Source organism: Aotus nancymaae, unplaced genomic scaffold, assembly GCF_030222135.1.
Source record: "Aotus nancymaae isolate 86718 unplaced genomic scaffold, 86718_ANA_hifiasm-v0.15.2.pri h1tg000033l, whole genome shotgun sequence".
Taxonomy (NCBI): Eukaryota; Metazoa; Chordata; class Mammalia; order Primates; family Aotidae; genus Aotus; species Aotus nancymaae.
In genome coordinates, this window is record NW_026988447.1 from 37,536,943 (window position 1) to 37,547,553 (window position 10,611).

The following is a 10,611-nucleotide window of genomic DNA, read 5'->3' on the forward strand; positions in this document are numbered from 1 at the left end:
AAGAGAAATGTTTTTAACAGAAGAAATTAAAATGTCAGTAATTTCAAGCTTATCTTCCTACAGCATATTTCAGTGGCTCCTGATGTTAGGAAAAGTGATTTATCCACACTTGTTTTCCTATTCAGCACACCAAAAGGCAGAGTTCCAAATAGAAAAGAAACGTGATGCACCAGAATAACTCACAAGGATTTATGTTTAAGAATTACATTATGTTCTCTTAAAGTATAATAAAAATAAATTTTAAAATTACATTATGAAAGTACTGTATGTAATGAGGTATAATGGACACCAGTCACTTCTCTCTTCTAGCTAATATTTCTACCTTTTTCTCAGGGCCATCAGTCCCTTGAAGAACTAACAGCTCTTCTCCCTTTCAACTCTGTAATTCACAGACCCCTTATCCATACATGCTGAAATAGGAAGAAAAAATCTGTTTCCTCTAAGGTGGCTTAGCTAGCACTGGTACAAATTTTCACCTGCCTGAGTCAGCTCAACTCCACCACAAAATGGAAACCTCTTTCTATCGGAGGAAAGAATAAATTCAGACACAGACAGATGTGGAAGAGATGTAGAGATGAATGGGGGGTAAGGCATGGGAGTGTGAGAGGAGTACAGAGCAAGGGAGAAATACTCGTTCACGTTGCTTTGACCTTGGGTTTCATGCAGGTCTGAGGCAGGCCGGCTAGTTCATCTCTGCTTTTAGAAACCTGAGCCAACAAGCCTCTTTTTCATGAGTTACACTTCTTTCACTGTCGGTGAAAAGAATTCCAATGCACACAGGAGATTTTCTATTTTACTTAGCTACAAAATATCTAAAGGAACAGAATAAATTTATAAATCAAAATATTTCACGTCTTTTGAATACTCAAGATTTTCAATTATGGGCACTATTTTTGTATTCTGTTTCTAATATTTTATGCATTTATAAGATTAAAATTGTAAAACATTTGGGTTTTACTTATTAAAACTTTCTCTTTGATGTGAATTTCCACACAATTAGAAAGAATAAACATTGAAAATGACTATTTTGAAGAAATTATCTTACCAACTCAAGTTAATATAATTATAAAGCTAGCAACAGAGGCAGTATTGCATGAGGATTTTTAAAAGCATGTATTCTGAAGCCGGACTGCCTCAATTCATATTTAGGCCCTGCCACTTGCTCGCTGTGAGGCCCATGTTTTCTCATCTATTTTATAAAATAGATTATAGGCCAGACATGGTGGCTCATGCCTGTAATCCCAGCACTTTGGGAAGCTGAGGCTGGCAGATCACCTAAGGTTGGGAGTTCGAGACCAGTCTGACCAATATGGAAAAACCCTGTCTCTACCAAAAAAAATATATATATATATATATGTGTGTGTGTATATATATATATGTGTATATATATATGTATATATGTATATATATATATATATATATGTATATATATGTATATATATGTGTGTGTGTATATATATGTATATATATATATATAAAATTAGCCAGGTATGGTGGCACATGCCTGTAATCCCAGCTACTCAGGAGACTGAGGGAGGAGAATCACTTAAACCCAGGAGGCAGAGGTTGTGGTGAGCCGAGATTGGGTCATTGCACTCCAGCCTGGGCAACAAGAGCGAAACTCCATCTCAAAAAACAAACAAAAAAACCACACACACACAATAGATTGTAGAGTGGTTAAAAGACTTAAAATGTAGAAAGTGCTTAGAACAGTGTTTGACACAGTAAGCATTACATCAATGTCAGTCATGTTGTTATCTAAAACAAATGATTTTGCAATAAGCAGACCCTAGGTTTCATGAACATGACTTGGCAACAATAGTACAATGCTTTAAAACGCCTCATTGGTTGGTTCATTTTATCATCTCACACTTTGCTTCAGTTAAAGGAATGAGGATCAGAGCTACTTGATAGATGCACAAAAGTTCGTGTGTACACATCCAAATTAATGAAGCATCTCAGTAATGTTAGTAATGACAAAGCCAAGCCGGCATGGTAGTTTCCCTTGCTACTTGCCCTTTCTCTCCTTTGAGAGAGAAAAATGTGACAGAAAGCAAATTATCTGACTAGGAATTTGAGACTTGAGGCTGAAAGAGACTAATGTCGATTGCTTCTGCTTATTTTCTACAATAACATAATAACGTATACCAAAAATTGCTGCCTATGATCTTAGAGATTTCATGTTCAAAATACGCACAGGACCAAGCATGCATTGTAACTGTGAGAAACACCGAGTATTAGTGCTTAAATTCAAAATTATAAAAACACATCGTAAGCTAAAAAAAAAATTCTGTTGACCATATTCAGCCTTTGAGACACCAATGGAGACACCTAGTTGTACATTCAAAAATGAATAGTGACTTTACCTGAGTAGCAACGTTACAGATGACTTTTATGTTTGTGTATCTTTTATTGTTTTCTAAATGTTTTACCATGCACGATTTCCTTTCATCATCAAAGGATAAAAAAGATATAAAATATTTTTTAAATTATAGGTTAAGTGACCCAGCTGTACCTAAATGAATTTGTTAATTCATTACATGTTAGAAAATCACATGGCAAGCCTTATGAGAAGAGGACAGGATGGACAAGCACTTTAAGGAACAAAAGAGAAAAATCTGTGGGTGAGGTTAATTTGAGGGGGCAAAGAACGTTCTTAGGTGATTGTCTGTTATAGAAAAGAAGTCCAGTGTACCATTTTCAACAGGCAGAATTCACAGTGATTCAAATATACTGAAATGTGGTAAGCGCTTTCTAAATGTGGTGAAATTGTATTTAACTATCCAAAATGACTATCTAAAGAATTATTTCTTTCTTTAAAGCTGTAACTATGCAATACATCTGCAAATAATACTCTTTGAGAATACGTCTTTCATACATCTTTCCAGGTGTCAATAGCATTTATTCATCAAATGCCAGAGGAAATGTTAAAGCACAATGAAGGTCAGAGAGTCATATTATTAACCTTGTATGGATTTTTGTATAGAAATGGATGATAGCCAGACAGAGCTGAATAGATCACTTTAAGCTTTTGAGCTTAAAATAAAGGCTTTGGAACTTGGAATTTCTCTTATTAGGAAATTATCTGCTAAACTTTGCTTGTTGACTCATAGGCAGTGATTATAAAGCATAAAGTGTGGGGTGTGTGCGTGTAGAACTTATTTAATGGAGTTAAATCAGGGTCATAAATATCCTAAAAGTCGCTGGAAATCGTAGCTACACTAAAATTTCCACAGTTTGAGATCCATGAGACTACTTTCATGAAAAGGCATCGTCATGATGAACCTAAATCAGGAAGTGGGTCAGCCTTAAGAAAACATCATAATCTCCAACTTATGTGTGATTTTGCATTTCAGAGGAAATGCATAGTCCCTCTAATGCTTCGAACTTTGCATGATGTCTGAAATAATAAATATGGATGTGATCTATGCATATTTTGCAAACCAAATAGAATGTTGAGAGTTTACTGATTTTTAAAATTATTTAGGAAGCTAGTCAAAAGCAGTGAGCAGCTTTAAGTATGTATTACAAGAGAATTTACAGAGTTCCACCTCAAGGTACTGCTTAGTCCTGTGTTCAAAAAAAAAATGACTCAACAACTGCAAATAAAAAAAACAATTATAGTAAGAGATTTAATTCAGAAAACCTGAAGAAAGTAAACATTTGTAAAGGGTCACACTCTGAAGAAGGCAACTCTAGTACCTTACAAAAAGAAATTTTTATATTCAACACTACTGCAAATCATTTTTGGAAAATGCAATGTAACATCCTCAAAACCTTGTGAATATTAAAAGTAAAAGTAGCCAGGCACGGTGGCTCATGCCTATAATCCCAGCACTTTGGTAGGCCAAGGCAGGTGGATAACCTGAGGTCAGGAGCTCAAGACCAGCCTGACCAACATGGCAAAATCCTGTCTCTACTAAAAACACAGTAATTAGCCAGGAGGGATGGTGAGTGATTGTAATCCCAGCTACTTGGGAGGCTGAGGCAGGAGAATTGATTGAACCTGGGAGGCAGGTTGCAGTGAGCTGAGATCCCGCCATTGCACTCCAGCCTGGGTAACAGAGAGAGACTCCATCTCCAAGAAAAAAAAAAAAGTAAAAGCAACTTATCTGTTATCTATACAAAATATTCCACTCCAGTTGTTTCTCAAAGTGATTTCCTGGAAACATTAATTCCACAAAATTTCTACAAATAATGGGCATTACTACAGGAAGTACTTTAGAATAGTAGTTATGAGTGAGGGCTCTAGGTGCAAAGAAGGTGAGTTCAAATTACGCCCCCACCACTTACGTGTCCTTGGAAATATTTCTTAATTGCTCTATGTCTCAGTTTTCTAAGCTATAAAACGGGGCTAAAATTGGTATCTATAGCACAAGATTCATGTATAAAGTTCTTAGTGTTCAGAACATAGTGAGTATTCAATAAATAGTAGTCACCATTGTTATAATTGGTATTACTATTATGTTAAAAATTACAGTGGTCAAATACGTTTGGGATACATTGGATTAATAAAATGAGATATTACTCTTCTGAAAGATTTTGGAGTTATTATTATGCTAATAATAATCCTCCAAAGGACAAATAGAATTTGCAGTGTTTTCCAAACTTTTTTCACCATGAAAGCTGTTTTCTCTCAGCACATTTTTCAAAACTAATGTCAAAGAACTGGGTTGAGAAATATAAATAAGAAAGGGATTTCAAAAATATTTTTTTAAAAAAGATAATACTAAAGAATATTTCTACTATTATCACTCTAGTCAGGAGCTTTTTTCACGTCCCAGAGTCTTGCACTAAGAGTTTTAGTGCTAAATTATATAATCTGGCTTTGAGTACCAGCTCTGTTACTTACCCGTGTGATCTTTAGGCAAGAAAATGAACTTCTCTGAGCCTCTGCATCCTCATTTGCTTTCTGCAGCAGCCTCAATTATTGCCTACTCAGAAGAAAGAATTTGACTGAGGAGCATAAGGCAAAAGGAAAGACCAAGGCAAGTTTTAGAGCAGTAGTGAAAGGAGGAAAGTACGTTTGGAAGAAGACCAAGCAGGCAACTTGAGAGACCAAGCGTGCGGCTCTACCGCGCGACTTGGGGTTTTTATACCCAGGCACACTTCCGGTGTCTTGCATTACTTCTCCCCGCCCCTGAGATCTTATTGGAAGCAGCTGATTGCTAGCGTCAGGTGGTTTCTATCTGTTAGAAACCGGCCTTTCCCTGGTGCCAGCTGTGACTAATTATTTCTTTAACAAGACCCTTACAACCTCTTGTCCATCACCTAATGGTTGCCCGACACTCCTGGTGTGTGTGCTGTGCTCATCCCTGAATAGCTACCTACAGAAACAACCATGCCTATCTCACAGGATTGCCATGAGGATTAAAGGAACAAGTGTAAAGCACTTGCTAGAATTCTACCAAGCTAGGGACAGAAATCCTGCTCAGGGCATCTTGGGCCCTGATGTGTCTGTATTTCCCCATCCCTCCTTAAGCTTCTGAGGCAGGAGAATTGATTGAACCTGGGAGAGAGGTTGCAGTGAGCCAAGATCCCACCATTGCACTCCAGCCTGGGCAAGAGAGTGAGACTACATCTCCAAGAAAAAAAAAAAGTAAAAGCAACTTAACTGTACAAAATATTCTACTCCAGTTGTTTCTCAAAGTGATTTCCTGGAAACATTAATTCCACAAAATTTCTACAAATAATGGGCATTACTACAGGAAGTACTTTAGAATAGTAGTTATGAGTGAGGGCTCTATGTGCAAAGAAGGCGAGTTCAAATTATGCCCCCACCTTCTGATGCTGCCTTTGACTTGAAAGCCAGGAAAATGCAGATGTCTCCACATATTTCTTGTTGAGGACATATTATTGCCAGAAGAAGATTTTCTTGGATTATAACATAAATCCCAAACATGAAGAGGAGTGGCATAACAAAGCATTCAGCTTCTCAGAGTCTTCATGACTGAGTCCAGCTGTAATTGTGTCACTACCAAGACTTTGGGACCAAAGGAAGCTGCTCTGAGAAACCCTGTATTTTCTCTTGCCTAGTGTGCCTTTGCTTCTGCTGGATTTCTATACTATTTTTTATTATAAATTTGGAAATTAACGTAATTATACTTGGGCCATAGTAAGGTTGGAGAGGAGCATTCTATCTATAGTCAAACAGAAATACTGTACTACAGCAAAACCATCTCAACAGTAAGCACACAATGAACATTGTTAGCATTGCCATTCAGGGCTGGAGTCAGGATTTGTGAGGCCAGAAGCTTACACAATTTGGGGGAACTCTGAAAAAAACAGAAATACAGAATTGTAAAAAAGTTAGACCCAGAATCTTAAAAGGGATCCATGCAAATGAGCCCTGAAGCATACGCTTCATTAGCTTTACAATAAATTCACTCAGGAGACAGAAAATACATGTTCCTGCCAGGATTTTAAAATAAAGGAAATAAGACAATGCCTAAGAGTTTAAACAGCATTCAAAAATGTAAGAGAAAATTCAATATGGTGCTATGTAAATACCACAAAGCAGTATATAATACATTTCTAAGTGAATGGCATGTGTAATACATGTTGCAGAAACTCAAAAGATAATCACCATAAACTGAAATTACTTTAGAAGGATTCACAGAGGAGGTGACATTTTAATCAGGCTTAAAAAGAAGGATTGGGGTAGGCAGAAAGAAAGAAAACTTCTGTGTATTCAGAGGTTCAAATCATTTAAGTTGAAAGGAGCAGACCTGCTTGGTTGGGGCAGAGGCTTTTGGAAGAACAGTAATTGAACACAGGTTCAGGAGCAGCCAATTAAAGGCCCTAACAACTTTGAGCTTAACCTGGCAAGCTACTAATCTTCTTGAAAACAATGGAGTGACATATCAAAGCGGTGTTCAGGACAGCCAGCCAGGTCATTGAGTGTGGAATAGAGGCACTGGCAGCAGGTACAGCCTCTGAGAGCATAATAGTCTAAATGGTCTTCAAGTAGCAGTGCTGACCATGGAAATGAAGGGACATATTCAAGGGATATCTGCAAAGAGGGATCAACAAGAATTGATAACTGTTTGTGGACAAGAAGAACAACAAATGATGAAGAGGTCAATGATGACACCAGGCTCTCAAAGCTGGTAACTTGGAGAATAACTGAACTGAACTGGAAAGTCAGAAATAAAGAGATTTGTAGGAGGACAAGTTCATATTTAGGTACATAAGGTTTAGGGTAAAGAAAGAATACAGATTTTCATGTTCATGAGAAAATTATAAATATTATTCAAAAGTGATTCCAAATAAAGAATGTCTACCGATTAAATTCTAGTAGCCTAAGAAAGTGACTTTTTTCAAAATAGAGTATCACCATATATTGGAAGGTTCTGGGTTTGAAGTCAAGAAACCTCAGCTGTAGAAACCTCAGCTGTAGACATTATATATATAATTATATATCATCTAATAATATAATATAATGTATATATTAAAGCACATTTTATTACTTTTATTTTAGATTTAGGGAGTCCATGAGCTTATTTGTAACATAGGTATACTGCACGGTGTTGCAGTTTGGGCGCTTCAGAATCCCATTGCCCAAGTAGCGTATATCATGCCTGGTAAGCAGTTTTTCAACGCTTGTACCTTGTTTCCTTCTTCCTCCCTTTTGGAATTCTCAGTGTTTATCATTCTCATCTTTGTTTCCCCATGCACCCAATGGTTAGCTCTCACTTGTAAGTCAGAACATGTGATATTGGTCTTTTGTTCTGTGTTAATTTTCTTAGAATAATGGCCTTCTGCTGCATCCGTGTTGCTGCAACGGACATTACTTTATTCTTTTTTATAGCTGCTTACTATTGCATGGTATATAATTACCTCATTTCCTTATGCAATCCAAGATTCATGAGCACCTGCTTTGATAGTATGTCTTTGCTGTCGTGAATAGTGCTGCAATAAACATATGAGTATAGGTGTCTTTTTAGTAGAATAATTTATTTTCCTTTGGGTATATACCCAGCAATGGGGTTCCTAATTCAAGTGGTATCATTCTATTTTTAGTTCTTTGAGACATCTCCAAATTGCTTTCCACAGGGGCTGAACTAATTTGTATTCCCCCAAACAATATACAAGGGTTCCTGTTTCTCTACAACTTCGACATCTGTCACTTTTTGACTTTTCAATAATAGCAATTTTAACTGGTGTGAGATGGTATCACACTGTGGTTTTTATTTACATCTCTCTGATAATTAGGTATGATGAACAATTTTTTTGTATGTTTGTTGGCTGTTTTTATGTCTTCCTTTGAGAAATGCCTATTCATATCCTTTGTTTGCTTCTCTTCTTATTAAATTATGTATAGATTCCTATACATTAGTCTTTTGTCCTATGCAGTTTGCAAATATTTTACTGCATACTGTAGAGACAGGTATATTTAAGGGAGCTAACTGACTGGATCCTTCACAGGCAGAGTTCCAATATCTTATGATTCTCTGAAAAAGTCACCTAATTTACCCTAAATTAGTCAGTGAAGTCTATAAATTTTGAAAACACAAAATATCTACATTTAAAATCTTTCTTCAAAAGCTATAGATAATTTTTTAGAGCTCAGCATCACAATATTGCTGTAACATTTTAAAGGGGTGCAATTTTAACTTATAGTTTCAGGAACTTCAGAGAACACCGTCAATTTAAATTTAATGCTTTGCAAATACCACTCAATACCTGAAATAAAACAATTATCTATATTGACTATGTGTACTAATATTTTCATGTTAATTACTAATTAATATTGTTTCATGGATAATTTACTTATGCGCTTATCAAATATAGACTGTTCATTCCAAAAATCTTAATTCTGGTTCACACAATTTCTGACCCAGCTTTCTGAGTCATTAAATTTTCAGATACTCATATTGAATAGCCTTAGGTATCTGGAAACTCCAAGAAAACATGGCCGCTTATCATAATGTGTGTTCTTCATTTTTCTCACTGTTGTCATTCAATATACAAAGTCTCTCACCTTCATACTCCTAGAGTCCATTAAAAGGTTGCCTTGATGCCCTTCATGGTGCCAGAAGATAATGAAAATTGGAGAATTTACTTCCATTACTCAGCCTCGAGCCCCAGATTTAAATGTCAGAGTCCAGGCCTGTGCATCACTGGTATACTGTTCCATGTTACAGTAATTTTATATTCCAACTACCAAAATGAGACAGAAGATCAAATGCCATGATATAAGTAAAGCAATGTGTTTCTTGTTCCCCTGGCCTTGATATAATTAAGCTCAAATAACATTTTTTACCAATATCCCCAAGGCAATAAATACATCATTACATTTTTTAATTCTATGAATTGCATTAAAATGTTTTACCCATAGTATACTACAAAAAAATTTTTTTGAAGACTTTCTTGTTGTGACTTAATACAGGTACACTACTTATGCTGTATATACAAGGTTTACCAACATAAACATGTTTTTATTTATTCTATAAACAATTTTTGAGAATAGACTATAAGCAGCTTCTCGCTAGGTTCTAAAAAGGAAATTCAAAGAACTGAAGATGTAATCCCTGCCCTTAAAAAAGTTATAATCTTTCTTATTAGGGGGAAAAAAAACAAAATGCACATCTACTAATGAACAGTTGAAAACTAATGAACAGTTCAAAAAAGCATTAAGAACCTGATTGGAATACACAGAAAAGTCATAAAAACACAGAGATAAATAAGAGTTGGAGTAGTCAGAAAAGCGTCTTGGAACTTGAGCTGCACAAGAAAGGAAAATACATATGTTTATTGTAACTATCTTATAGATATTTATTTTGCCTACTTTAATTTCAATTTTTTTGAAAGTTGAAAGTCATCACAGCAGTTAGCATTTACTGCCCACATTCTATGCTAGCTGCTGACTTCTATGTACCACTCCAAAATGTATTAGAATGTTGTTCTGACCTAGGTATACGTTAAGTGTATAATCAATTAATACACATTTATTATGTAAGCATGACTTTTTTGTTCTAGATGTTGGAATTACAAAAAAAGAGACCTGTCCCTTGCCCTTAGATGACTCACAACCTAGTGGAAAGACACAAAACTGTGAGCAACACGTGGGAAGACAGTATGAAAAGTGCTTTAATAGAAGTATGGGTACACAGAGCACAGGACCTCTAGTTCTAACGGTGGGAACTCCAAGAGCGTGAGTGCCAGCAAAGACCTCACAGGATGAGCAGGAATAGAACAGGAAAGGAAACAAGTATGTTACAAGTGGAAGAAAGAGCATGAACAAAAGCCCAGAAGCATGAGAAAGCTGAAGGGAGATAGGAGATAAATGGAGCATAAGGCACGTGGTGGATGGGGCGTGGTGAAAGAAGTGGTGTTGGCAGAAGGGGTGCAGATCACTGGGCTGACATTCAAGTTTATGCTGAAACCACGTGGACCACTAAAGGATGTAAGCAGTTTTTTAGAATTTATTATACTTTAAGTTCTGGAGTATATGTACAGATCATGCAGGATTGTTACATAGGTGTACACATGCCATGGTGGTTTGCTGCATCCATTCCCCCATCACCTACATTAGGTATTTCTCTTAATGTTATCCCTCCCCAATCTTCCCACCCCTTGCTATCCCTCCCCTAGCCTCCCACCCCACAA